Source organism: Suncus etruscus, chromosome 16 (assembly GCF_024139225.1).
Source record: "Suncus etruscus isolate mSunEtr1 chromosome 16, mSunEtr1.pri.cur, whole genome shotgun sequence".
Lineage (NCBI taxonomy): Eukaryota > Metazoa > Chordata > Mammalia > Eulipotyphla > Soricidae > Suncus > Suncus etruscus.
Window position 1 is genome coordinate 84,332,056 of NC_064863.1, and position 14,654 is coordinate 84,346,709.

Here is a 14,654-nt window from a genome sequence, read left to right on the forward strand (position 1 = left end):
CACCTTTTTTAAAGTTTGACCTTAAAGTTTGGGTCTCATGATTTCATTGCTGTTGATTCTGTGAATTGAATATTTAGTTCACTCCGAGCGCAGCTGAGTCCCTAAGCGCCAGCCCCCAGTTAATTTCATAAATCTTTCTCCTCCTTCACTCAGTTGCTCAACTTCTCACTCTACTCTGGGGACATGAATGTTCTTCATTAAGTCAATTATTTTTATGCAGCTATTCTAAATACAGCATGTAAGTGATACCATCCTGTATTTCTCCTTTTTTAATCTGTTTATTTCATTTAAAATAATATCTTCCAGTTCTATCTCTGTAGCAGCAGAAATTGTGTCATTGCCCCATTTCTTAAAGCAATGTAGAATTCTATTGTATGTATATTCCACATCTTTATCTGTATACTTCCACTAATCTCTTGTGAGCATCTATGGTGATTCCAATTTATAGCTATTGTACAAAGTGCTGCAATGAGTCTTATTTCCGTCCTGGGGATAAATATTCAAAATCAGGATTGCTGGGTCATATGGCAGTTACTTTTTACTGAGTTTACTGAGGATGCTCCATAATGTTTTCCATAGAGTTTGGGCCAAACAACATTACCACCAGCAGTGCATAAAAGTTCCATTTTCACCATAACCACTTCAACACAAATTGTTCCCAGTATTTTTTAATATATTTATTTAAGCACCATAATTAAAAACATGTTTGTAGTTGGGTTTCAGTTAAAAATAAAACACCATCCTTCACCAGTGCAACCTTTCCACCAACAATGTCCCCCATAACCTACTTCCCCCAACCACTGCCTGTATCTGAGACAGAAAGTCTACTTCTCTCACTTACTACCATTGTCATGATAGTTGTTAGTGTAGTTATTTCTCTAACTTCACTCACCATTTTGTGGTAAGTTTCAGTCATAACTTGTCCTTCTAGCCCTCATTTCTATTGACTCTGGATATCATTACAATAATGTATTTTATTTTTTTAAATCCCACGGATGAGTGAGACTATTCTGTGTGTGTGTCTCTCTCTGACTTACTTCACTCAGCATAATAGTTTTCTTGTTCATCCATGTATAGGAAAATTTCATGACTTAATTTTTTCTGACAATATATAGTATTGTATATATACCACAGTTTCTTTGGCCATTAATCTCTTTTCAGGAATTTAGATTGTTTCCAGATACTGAATATTGTAAATAGCACCATAATGAATATATTTGCAGAAGGCATTTTTGTATTGTGTTTTTCCACTCACAGGGTATTTTCCGAGGAATGGGATAGCTGGGTCATATGGGAGCTCAATTTACAATTTTTTGAGGAATCTCCATATTGTTTTCCATAAGGGCTGGGCATTCCTACCAGCAGTGAATGAAAGTACCTTTCTCCCTAAATTCCTGGCAGCACTGAATATTCTGGGTTTTTGTAAAGTGTGCCAGTCTCTGTGGCTTGACATGGTAACTCATTGCTGTTTTCATTTGCATCTCCCTGATGATTAGTGGTGTGGAGCATTTTTTTTTTTCATATGCCCTTTTAGCTATTTGTATTTCTGCCTTTTAGCCATTTGTATTTGAGAAAGTGTCTATTCATTTTTCTACCCATTTTTTTTTTATCGGGTTTCGATGATTTTTTTCTTGTTAAGTTCTGTCAGAATATTGGATATCGAGGGAGGGACTTCAGAGCATAAAAACCGGCTATCCTTTGCAAAAGCTGGCTCCCTGTGTGTGACACCAGGCGGGGAAAATCCGCGAAAGTACACCAGCCCAGTGGGGCTCAGCTGTGAAAGACTGTGAGTGTGACCTGTCTATGTCTGTCTACTGTCCTCTTGCGTGAAACTCTTGCGAGTGGGGCAAAAAGAGCCTCCAGAAACCTCGCTCGCCCAGACGCCATTTTCAGGGAGGGACTTCAGAGCATAAAAACCGGCTATCCTTTGCAAAAGCTGGCTCCCTGTGTGTGACACCAGGCGGGGAAAATCCGCGAAAGTACACCGGCCCAGTGGGGCTCAGCTGTGAAAGACTGTGAGTGTGACCTGTCTATGTCTGTCTACTGTCCTCTTGCGTGAAACTCTTGCGAGTGGGGCAAAAAGAGGCTCAGAGGAGCACGGCCGCTCCGCTTCGCTACGCGGCCGTGCACTCTTTCTAAGGAAAGAACTCCATTGCAACAAGAAGGAAAAATCACACTAAGAACGGCGCTATATCACAGAAGCAAACATTTCTCTCTGGACTGTCTTCTCTGTTACATGCTCGGGCCTAAGATTTGACCCAGTGTGAGGCTTCATCCACGGAGGACTCCCCTCCCTTAGAGGCAAGTCAGCCCATCCAGAAAGGGAGGAGCCAGAGGAGTGTGCTGCCTACATCATATAGACAATGAATACCACTACAACACGTAGAAAAACCCACAATACAAATGTGACAATGGGGAAACAGCGCAGGCCAGCATCAGACATAGAGAATGAAGATGACAATTCTGAGGACCAGATAATGACTGAACAACTAATCAACCTCTCAGATAAGGACTTTAGACTAGCAATATGGAAGGTGCTCAACAGACTCCAAGAAACCATGGATCGAGTTGAACAGAACACTAATAAGAACCAAGAAAATATGAAGGCAGAAATGACAAAACTCCAAACTGAAATAACATGTCAACTAACAGGCCTGAAAAACTCAGTAAACGAAGTGAATGACATAATGGATAAGCTCTGGGACAGGGTATCAGAAGCTGAGAATAGACTTGGTGCTGTGGAAGATGAGATACATAACAATTCCATACAGCAGGAGAGATTGGACAAAAAACTTAAAGCAAATGAGCAGACAATGGAAAAATTAGTCAAAGAATGGGAACAGACGAAAATAGAAGTCTATGATAAGATCAACAGAAACAACTTAAGAATCATTGGAGTCCCAGAGACCCAGGAAGAAAATTTCCAGGAAGAATCAATGGTCAAGAACATCATTAAAGAGAAACTTCCAGAGCTAAAGAATATATGTGATCAAATCCTGCATGCCCGAAGAGTACCAACCAAAAGAGACCCCAGAAAAACCACCCCAAGACACATCCTAGTCACAATGACAAATCCCACAGATAGAGACAGAATTCTGAAAACAGCAAGATCAAAAGGGGAAATCATGTTTAAGCAAGCTTCCCTGAGATTTACAGCAGACCTGTCACCAGAAACGCTCAATGCCAGAAAGCAGTGGTGGGATATTGTGACAAGACTGAATGAAATGAATGCTTCACCCAGAATACTATACCCAGCAAAACTCACTTTCCGGTTTGATGGAAGAATACATGGTTTCACAGACAAAAAACAGCTCAGAAACTTCACAGACACAAAACCAGTCTTAAGAGAAAAACTGAAAGACCTAATCTAAGACAAGACTACCCAAAAGACACACCAAATTTTGAAATAAAGATGGCGTTAAATCCCAGGACAATTCTTTCTCTCAACGTCAATGGACTAAATGCACCAGTTAAGAGACACAGAGTGGCTAAATGGATCAAAAAACTCAATCCAACCTTCTGCTGCCTACAAGAAACGCACCTGAATAGTCAGAACAAACATAGACTCAAAATAAAAGGCTGGAGAAAAGTTATCCAAGCAAACAACACCCATAAAAAAGCTGGAGTGGCCATACTAATATCAGATAATGCAAACTTTATACTCAGGAAGGTTGTAAGGGAAAAAGACGGACATTTTATATTAATCAAGGGGTACGTAGAGCAGGAAGAATTCACTCTCCTAAACATATATGCACCGAATGAGGGGCCAGCAAAATATTTAATACAACTGCTGACAAATCTGAAAAATAATATCAACAACAACACAATAATTGTGGGGGACCTAAACACGGCTTTGTCAACACTGGACAGGTCAACCAGACTGAAACCCAACAAGAATATACTAGACCTGAGGAGAGAAATGGAAGAAAGAGGCCTAGTGGATATATATAGGACACTCCATCCCCAGAAACCTGGATACACATTCTTCTCCAATGTACATGGGACATTCTCCAGGATAGACTACATGCTGGCACATAAAACATACCTCCATAAGATCAAGAGGATAGAAATTTTGCAGATTACCTTCGCTGACCACAAGGCTCTGAAATTATTTGTGAACTCCAAAGGGACTCAGAAGAAACACTTTAACACCTGGAAGTTAAACAGCCTCATGCTCAATAACCAGTGGGTCCGAGATGAAATCAAGGAGGAATTAAAAAGGTTCCTGGAAACAAATGACAATAAAGACACAAACTCTCAGAACTTATGGGACACAGCAAAAGCAGTACTGAGAGGAAAATTTATAGCTTTGCAAGCACACATCAGGAAGGAAGAAGGAGCTTACCTGAGTAGCTTAATGACACAGCTAATAGAACTAGAAAATGCTCAACAAAAGGACCCAAGAACAGGAAGACAGAAGGAAATAACAAAGCTGAGAGCAGAAATCAACAAAGTGGAAACTCAAAAAACAATCCGAAAGATCAACGAAAGCAGAAGTTGGTTCTTTGAAAAAATAAACAAGATTGATAGACCACTGGCAAACCTAACAAAGAAAGAGAGAGAGAGAAACTTGATAACTCGTATCAGGAATGAAAAGGAGAGATCACTACTGATATGACAGAGATTCAAAGGGTAATCAGAAACTACTTTGAAAAACTCTACGCCACTAAAAATGAGAACCTGGAAGAAATGGATAAATTCTTGGACTCTTATAATCTTCCACGGTTGAAGGAAGAGGATGTAGCATATCTAAACACCCCCATCACCATTGATGAAATTAAAACAGTAATCAAATGTCTGCCGAAAAACAAAAGCCCAGGTCCAGATGGATTCACTAATGAATTCTATCAAACTTTCCAAGAGGAACTACTGCCAATCTTGGCAAGACTCTTTCATGAAATTGAACAAACAGAAACACTTCCAAATAGCTTTTATGAAGCCAACATCACCTTAATACCTAAACCAGACAGAGACGCTACCAAAAAAGAAAATTACAGACCAATATCACTGATGAATGCAGATGCAAAGATCCTCAACAAAATCCTGGCAAATAGGATTCAATGCCTCATTAAGAAGATCATCCACTACGATCAAGTAGGTTTCATCCCAGGAATGCAAGGCTGGTTTAACATCCGTAAATCTATCAACATAATACACAACATCAATAACAAGAAAAATAAAAACCACATGATCATATCAATAGATGCAGAGAAAGCATTTGATAAGGTCCAACACCCATTCTTGATCAAAACTCTCAGCAAGATGGGAATGGAGGGAACCTTTCTCAATATAGTGAAGGCCATCTACCACAAGCCAGTGGCAAATATTATCCTCAATGGAGAAAAACTGAAAGCCTTCCCTCTAAATTCTGGCACAAGACAAGGCTGTCCTCTCTCACCACTCCTATTCAACATAGCACTGGACGTACTTGCTATAGCGATTAGGCAAGAAAAGGATATCAAGGGAATCCAGATAGGAAAGGAAGAAGTCAAGCTCTCACTGTTTGCAGATGACATGATACTCTACTTAGAAAACCCTAAAGACTCTATCAAAAAGCTTCTAGAAACAATAGACTCATATAGCAAGGTGGCAGGCTACAAAATTAACACACAAAAATCAATGGCCTTTCTATACACCAACAGTAATAAAGAAGAAATGGACATTAAGAAAACAACCCCATTCACAATAGTACCACACAAACTCAAATATCTTGGAATCAACTTGACTAAATATGTGAAGGACCTATACAAAGAAAACTATAAAACTCTGCTCCAAGAAATAAGAGAGGACACACGGAAATGGAAACACATACCCTGCTCATGGATTGGCAGGATTAACATCATCAAAATGTCAATACTCCCCAAGGCATTATACAGATTTAATGCCATCCCTCTAAAGATACCCATGACATTCTTCAAAGAAGTGGATCAGACACTTTTGAAATTCATTTGGAACAATAAACACCCTCGAATAGCTAAAGCAATCATTGGGAAAAAGAATATGGGAGGAATTACTTTTCCCAACTTTAAACTGTACTACAAAGCAACAGTTATCAAAACAGCATGGTATTGGAATAAGGATAGGTCCTCAGATCAGTGGAATAGGCTTGAATACTCAGAAAATGTTCCCCAGAGATACAACCATCTAATTTTTGATAAAGGAGCAGGAAATCCTAAATGGAGCAGGGAAAGCCTCTTCAACAAGTGGTGTTGGCACAATTGGATAGCCACTTGCAAAAAATTAAACTTAGACCCCCAGCTAACATCATGTACAAAGGTAAAATCCAAATGGATTAAAGACCTCAATATCAGCCCCAAAACCATAAGATATATAGAACAGCACATAGGCAAAACACTACAGGACATTACAGGCATCTTCAAGGAGGAAACTGCACTCTCCAAGCAAGTGAAAGCAGAGATTAACAGATGGGAATATATTAAGCTGAGAAGCTTCTGCACCTCAAAGGAAATAGTGCCCAGGATACAAGAGCCACCCACTGAGTGGGAGAAACTATTCACCCAATACCCATCAGATAAGGGGCTAATCTCCAAAATATACAAGGCACTGACAGAACTTTACAAGAAAAAAACATCTAACCCCATCAAAAAATGGGGAGAAGAAATGAACAGACACTTTGACAAAGAAGAAATACGCATGGCCAAAAGACACATGAAAAAATGTTCCACATCACTAATCATCAGGGAGATGCAAATCAAAACAACGATGAGATACCACCTCACACCCCAGAGAATGGCACACATCACAAAGAATGAGAATAAACAGTGTTGGCGGGGATGTGGAGAGAAAGGAACTCTTATCCACTGCTGGTGGGAATGCTGTCTAGTTCAACCTTTATGGAAAGCGATATGGAGATTCCTCCAAAAACTGGAAATCGAGCTCCCATACGATCCAGCTATACCACTCCTAGGAATATACCCTAGGAACACAAAAATACAATACAAAAACCCCTTCCTTACACCTATATTCATTGCAGCTCTATTTACCATAGCAAGACTCTGGAAACAACCAAGATGCCCTTCAACAGATGAATGGCTAAAGAAACTGTGGTACATATACACAATGGAATATTATGCAGCTGTCAGGAGAGATGAAGTCATGAAATTTTCCTATACATGGATGTACATGGAATCTATTATGCTGAGTGAAATAAGTCAGAGAGAGAGAGAAAAACGCAGAATGGTCTCACTCATCTATGGGTTTTAAGAAAAATGAAAGACACCCTTGTAATAATAATTTTCAGACACAAAAGAGAAAAGAGCTGGAAGTTCCAGCTCACCTCAGGAAGCTCACCACAAAGAGTGATGAGTTTAGTTAGAGAAATAACTACATTTTGAACTGTCCTAATATTGAGAATGTATGAGGGAAATGTAGAGCCTGTTTAGGGTACAGGCGGGGGTTGGGTGGGGAGGAGGGTGATTTGGGACTTGGGTGATGGGAATGTTGCACTGGTGATGGGTGGTGTTCCTTTTATGACTGAAACCCAAACACAATCATGTATGTAATCAAGGTGTTTAAATAAAAAAAAATTAAAAAAAAAAAAAAAAGAATATTGGATATCTTAGATATTAGTCTCTTATGTGATGGATATCTCCCATTCTGTGGGTGGCTCTTGTATCCTGGGCACTATTTCTTTTGAGGTGCAGAAGCTTTTCAACTTAATAGAGTCCCATCGGCTTATCTCTGCTTCCACTTGTTTGGAGAATGATGCTTCTTCCTTGAAGATGCCTTTCGTCTCGATGACATGGAGTGTTTAACCTACGTGTTATTCTATACACCTTATGGTTCTGGGTCTGATGTCAAGATTTGTAATCCATTTGGATTTGACCTTTGTATATGGTGTTAGATGAAGGTCTAAGTTCACTTGTTGGGAACAATTGTTCCAACGCCTCTTGTTGAATAGGTTTTCCTTGCTCTATTTTGCATTTCTTGCCCCTTTATCAAAGATTAATTCATTGTATGTCTGGGGAAAATTCTCTGAATACTCCAGTCTATGCCTTTGATCTGAGAGTCTGTCTTTATTCCAATATCATGCTGTTTTAATATTGCTTTGCATTACAATTTAAAGTTAGGGAAAGTAATGCCTCCCATCTTCTTTTTCCCAAAGATTTCTCTCACTATTCCTGGGTGTTTATTGTTCCAAATGAATTTTAGGAGTGTTTAAGCCACTTCTTTGAAGAATGTCTTGGGGATTCTTACAGGAATTGCATTAAATCTGTACAATGCTTTTGAGACTATTGCCATTTTAATTATGTTAATATTCCCAATCCATGAACAGTGTGTATCTCCATTTCATGTGTCCTCTTTTATTTCTTGAAGAAATGTTTTGTAGTTTTCGTTGTATATGTCCTTTATCTCTATAGTTAAGTTGACTCAAAGGTATTTGAGTTTGTGTTGCACTAATGTAAATGAGATTGTTTTTTGAAGGACCATTTCTTCTCTATCATTATTTGTGTATAAGAAGATCATTGAATTTTGCATGTTAGTTTTGTAGCCTACCACTTTTCTATATGAACTATTGTTTCTAGAAACTTTTTGTTAGTCTTTAGGTTTTTTGTAAATATAGTAGCATGTAATCTGCAAACAGTGAGAGCTTGACTTCTTTCTTTCCTATCTTAATGCCTTAATATATGTTTTTTGCCTCATTGCTATGGCAAGTACTTCCAGTAATATGTTGAATAGGAGTGGTGAGAGAAGGAAACCTAGTCTTGTATCAGATTTTAGAAGAAAGCCCTCTAGTTTATCTCTGTTAATAATAATATTTGTATTTTTGATATGTGTAGCCATTTCTGGGGGAAGATTATATATCATTGTCATCTTGATTTGGATTTCTCTAATAATTAGTGATGAGTATTTTGTTCCTGTAACCCTGTATTGGTTATACTCAGAAGTTATATTCTTCTCCCTATTTTATGGGGTTTTAAGTTTTGTGAACTTAAATTTTGTGAGTACTTTGTATATTCTAGATTTAACCATTTATCTAATGCAAACATTTTCTCTAACTCAGAAGTCTTTTCATTTTTGCTCACGTTTTTATTGACATACAAAATTTTTAGTAATATGTAGTACAATTTATTCAGATTTGATTCTATAGCCCTTGTCATTGGCATCATATTGCTGAAGATACATTTATGTCTAGGTCTTGGAGTATTCTGCTTAAGTTTTCCTCAATGTAACTTATGGCATCAAGTCTAATCTCAAAATACACTTTGAGTTCACTTTTGTGTAAGATGTGAGATATGGATCAATATTTAAATTTTACACATAGCTATCCAGTTGAATAGGTTGTCTATGTTCCATTTAATGTTCTCAGCTCCTTTGTTAAAACCTAGTTGACCATATATTGAGATACATCACTGAATATATTATTTTTCCCATTACTTTGAAAGACTGTCTTTGTTCCAATTTCTTGTTTTGTTTTTCTTTCTTGTTTTGACCACGATGTGTTTGTAGTACAGCTTCAAATTAGGTAATAATTAGATTACTAGCATTTTCTTGTTTTTTTTTTTCAATATGTTTTTGGCTATCCTGGACCTTCTATGGTTCCACACAAGCTTTATAATTGACTGTTCAAGTAACTGAAGACTGTTGCCTGAATTTGAACAGAGAATGCATTAAATCAAAATAGTAGTTTACGTAAAATGGTCATTTTTTATAAAATTGGTTCTTTCCATTTATGAACATAAAATATTTTTCCATTTATTAGATCATCTTCAATTTTTTGTGTGTTTTGAATTTTTTATGGTATAGGTCACTTACCTCTTTGTTGATACCTAAATACTTTATTTTTTTGAAACTATTTTAGATGGGATAGACTATTTGATCTCTATCTCCTCTGTCATTACTTTTATAAAAAAAAAAACACATTTTTGTGTATTGTCTTTGTAGCTGGCCACTTTGCTCTATTGATTTATTGCTTCTAGGAACTATTTTTATGTGGATCTGGGCCATATTAATCTCTGATGACACCAACTTTATACTCAGAAAAGAGGTAAGGGACAAAGATGGACACTATGTACTAATCAAGGGATATGTGCAACATGAAGTAATCAGACTATTAAACATATATGCACCCAATGAGAGACCAGCAAATTATCTAATACAATTACTGACAAATCTGAAAGAAGAAATCAATAATAACACAATAATTGTGGGAGACCTCAGCACGGCCCTATCAAAACTGGATAGGTCAACCAGATTAAAACCCAACAAAAACATACTAGCCCTGAAAAGAGTTATGGAAGAAAGAGGACTAGTAGATATATACAGGACACTCCATCCCAAGAAACCTTGATACACATTCTTTTCCAATGTACACGGGTCAACTCCAGAATAGACTACATGCTGACACATAAAACATACCTCCATAAAATCAAGAGGATAGAAATCTTGCAGGCTACCTTTGCTGACCACAAGGTTTTGAAATTAGATGTGAACTACAAAGCCACACAGAAGAAAAACTTTAACAATTGGAAATTAAACACCCTGCTAATGAACAACCAGTGGGTCCTAGATGAAATCAAAAAGGAAATCAAAACTTTCCTGGAAACAAATGATAATGAAGACACAAACTGCCAGAATCTATGGGACACAGCAAAAGCGGTCCTGAGAGGAAAATTTATAGCTCTACAAGCACACATCAGGAAGGAAGAAGGAGCATACCTGAATAACTTAATGATGCAGCTCAAAAAATTAGTAAATGACCAACAACAGGAACCAAAAATAGGGAGACAGAAGGAAATAACAAAATTGAAAGCAGAACTCAATGAAGTGGAAAACCAAAAAACAATCCAAAAGATCAACTAAAGCAGAAGGTGGTTCTTTGAAAAAATAAACAAGATTGATAGATCATCGGCAAAACTCACAAAGAAAGAGAGAAAGAAATCTGATAACCAAAAATAGAAATGAAAAGGGGGAGATCACGACAGAAATTGCAGAGATCCAAAGGGTAATCAGAGACTACTTTGAGAAACTTTATGCTACTAAACATGAGAACCTAGAAGGAATGGTAAATTCTTGTACAATTATAACCTTCCACATTTAAGTAAGGAGGATGTAGCATATATAAACACCCCCGTCACTACTGAGGAAATTGAAACTGTAATCAAACATCTGCCCAAAAAGAAAAGCCCAGGCCCAGATGGTTTTCCTAATGAATTTTTTCAAATCTTTCAAGAGGAGCTACTACCAATCCTAGCCAAGCTCTTCCATGAAATTGAAAAAAAACGGGAACACTCCCAAACAGCTTTTATGAAGCCAACATCACCTTGATACCAAAACCATACAGAGACACTGGCAAAAAAGAAAATTACAGACCAATATCCCTGATAAATGCTGATGCAAAGATCTTCAACAAAATCCTGGCAAATAGGATCCAATGCATCATCAAGAAGATCATACACTAAGACCAAGTAGGTTTCATCCCAGGAATGTAAGGATGGTTTCACAACAGTAAATCTATCAACATCATACACAACATCAACAACAAGAAAAATAAAAATCACATGATTATATCAATAGATGCAGAGAAAGCATTTGATAAGGTCCAACACCCATTCTTGATCAAAACTCTCAGCAAGATGGGAATGGAAGGAACCTTTCTCAATATAGTTAAGGCCATCTACCACAAGCCAGTGGCAAATATTATCCTCAATGGAGAAAAACTAAAAGCCTTCCCTCTAAATTCTGGCACAAGACAAGGCTGTTCTCTCACACTCCTATTCAACAAAGTAATGGAAGTTCTTGCTATATTGATCAGGCAAGAAAAAGATATCAAGGGAATCCAGATATCAAGAAGTCAAGCTCTCATTGTTTGCAGACGACATGATATTCTACTCAGAAAACCCTAAAGACTCTACCAAAACACTCCTCGAAACAATAGATTCATATAGCAAGGTGGCAGGCTACAAAATGAGCCTACAGAAATCAATGGCCTGTTTATACACCAATAATGATAGGGAAGAGATGGAAGTCAGGAAGGCAATCCCATTTACAATAATGCCACACAAACTCAAATATCTGGAGTCAACTCGACCAAAGACGTGAAGGACCTATACAAAGAAAACTATAAAACCCTGCTCCAATAAATAAGAAAGGACACACAGAAATGGAAACATATACCCTGCTAATGGATTGGCAGGATTAACATCATTTTTTTCTTTTTTTTATTTAAACACCTTGATTACATACATAATTGTGTTTGGTTTCAGTCATGTAAAGAACATCACCCATCACCAGTGCAACATTCCCATCACCAATGTCCCAAGTCTCCCTCCTCCCCACCCGACCCCCACCTGTACTCTAAACAGGCTTTCCATTTCCCTCATACATTCTCATTATTAGGACAGTTCAAACTGTAGTTATTCCTCTAACTAAACTCATCACTCTTTGTGGTGAGCTTCCTGAGGTGAGCTGGAACTTCCAGCTCTTTTCTCTTTTGTGTCTGAAAATTATTATTGCAAGAATGTCTTTTATTTTTCTTAAAACCCATAGATGAGTGAGACCATTCTGCGTTTTTCTCTCTCTCTCTCTGACTTATTTCACTCAGCATAATAGATTCCGTGTACATCCATGTATAGGAAAAATTCATGACTTCATCTCTCCTGACAGCTGCATAATATTCCATTGTGTATATGTACCACATTTTCTTTAGCCATTCGTCTGTTGAAGGGCATCTTGGTTGTTTCCAGAGTCTTGCTATGGTAAATAGTGCTGCAATGAATATAGGTGTAAGGAAGGGGTTTTTCTATTTTATTTTTGTGTTCCTAGGGTATATTCCTAGGAGTGGTATAGCTGGATCATATGGGAGCTCGATTTCAAGTTTTTGGTGGAATCTCCATATCACTTTCCATAAAGGTTGAACTAGACAGAATTCCCACCAGCAGTGGATAAGAGTTCCTTTCTCTCCACATCCCCACCAACATTGTTTATTCTCATTCTTTGTGATGTGTGCCATTCTCTGTGGTGTGAAATGCTATAACATTGTTGTTTTGATTTGCATCTCCCTGATGATTAGTGATGTGGGCACTTTTTCATGTGTCTTTTGGCCATTTGTATTTCTTCTTTGTCAAAGTGTCTGTTCATTTCTTCTCCCCATTTTTTGATGGGATTAGATGTTTTTTCTTGTAAAGTTCTGTCAGTGCCTTGTATATTTTGGAGATTAGCCCCTTATCTGATGGGTATTGGGTGAACACTTTCTCACACTCAGTGGGTGGCTCTTGTATCCTGGGCATTATTTCTTTTGAGGTGCAGAAACTTCTCAGCTTAATATATTCCCATCTGTTAATCTCTGCTTTCACTTGCTTGGAGAGTGCAGTTTCCTCCTTGAAGATGCCTGTAATGTCCTGGAGTGTCTTGCCTATGTGCTGTTCTATATATCTTAAGGTTTTGGGGCTGATATCGAGGTCTTTAATCCATTTGGATTTTACCTTCGTACATGATGTTAGCTGGGGGTCTAAGTTCAATTTTTTTGCAAGCGGCTGTTCAATTGTGCCAACACCACTTGTTGAAGAGGCATTCCCTGCTCCATTTAGGATTTCCTGCTCCTTTATCAAAAATTAGGTGATTGTATGTCTGGGAAACATTTTCTGAGTATGCAAGCCTATTCCACTGATCTGAGGGCCTGTCCTTATTCGAATACCATGCTGTTTTGAAAACTATTGCTTTGTAGTACAGTTTAAAGTTGGGGAAAGTAATTCCTCCTATATTCTTCTTCCCAATGATTGATTTAGCTATTTGAGGGTGTTTATTGTTCCAAATGAATTTCAAAAGTGCCTGATCCACTTCTTTGAAGAATGTCATGGGTATCTTTAGAGGGATAGCATTAAATCTGTATAACGCCTTGGGGAGTATTGCCATTTTTTGATGATGTTAATCCTGGCAATCCACGAGCAGGGTATGCGTTTCCATTTCCGCGTGTCCTCTCTTATTTCTTGGAGCAGAGTTTTATAGTTTTCTTTGTATAGGTCCTTCACATTTTTAGTCAAGTTGATTCCAAGATATTTGAGTTTGTGTGGCACTATTGTGAATGGGGTTGTTTTCTTAATGTCCATTTCTTCCTTATGACTATTGGTGTATGGAAAGGCCATTGATTTTTGTGTGTTAATTTTGTAGCCTGCAACCTTGCTATATGAGTCTATTGTTTCTAGAAGCTTTTTGGTAGAGTCTTTAGGGTTTTCTAAGTAGAGTATCATGTCATCTGCAAACAGTGAGAGATTGACTTCTTCCTTTCCTATCTGGATTCCCTTGATATCTTTTTCTTGCTTGATTGCTATAGCAAGAACTTCCATTACTATGTTGAATAGGAGTGGTGAGAGAGGACAGCCTTGTCTTGTGCCAGAATTTAGAGGAAAGGCTTTTAGTTTTTCTCCATTGAGGATAATATTTGCCACTGGCTTGTGGTAGATGGCCTTAACTATTTTGAGAAAAGTTACTTCCATTCCCATCTTGCTGAGAGTTTTGATCAAGAATGGGTGTTGGACCTTATCAAATGCTTTCTCTGCATCTATTGATATGATCATGTGGTTTTTATTTTTCTTGTTATTGATGTTGTGTATTACATTGATAGATTTACGGATGTTAAACCATCCTTGCATTCCTGGGATAAAACCTCCTTGATCGTAGTGGATGATCTTCTT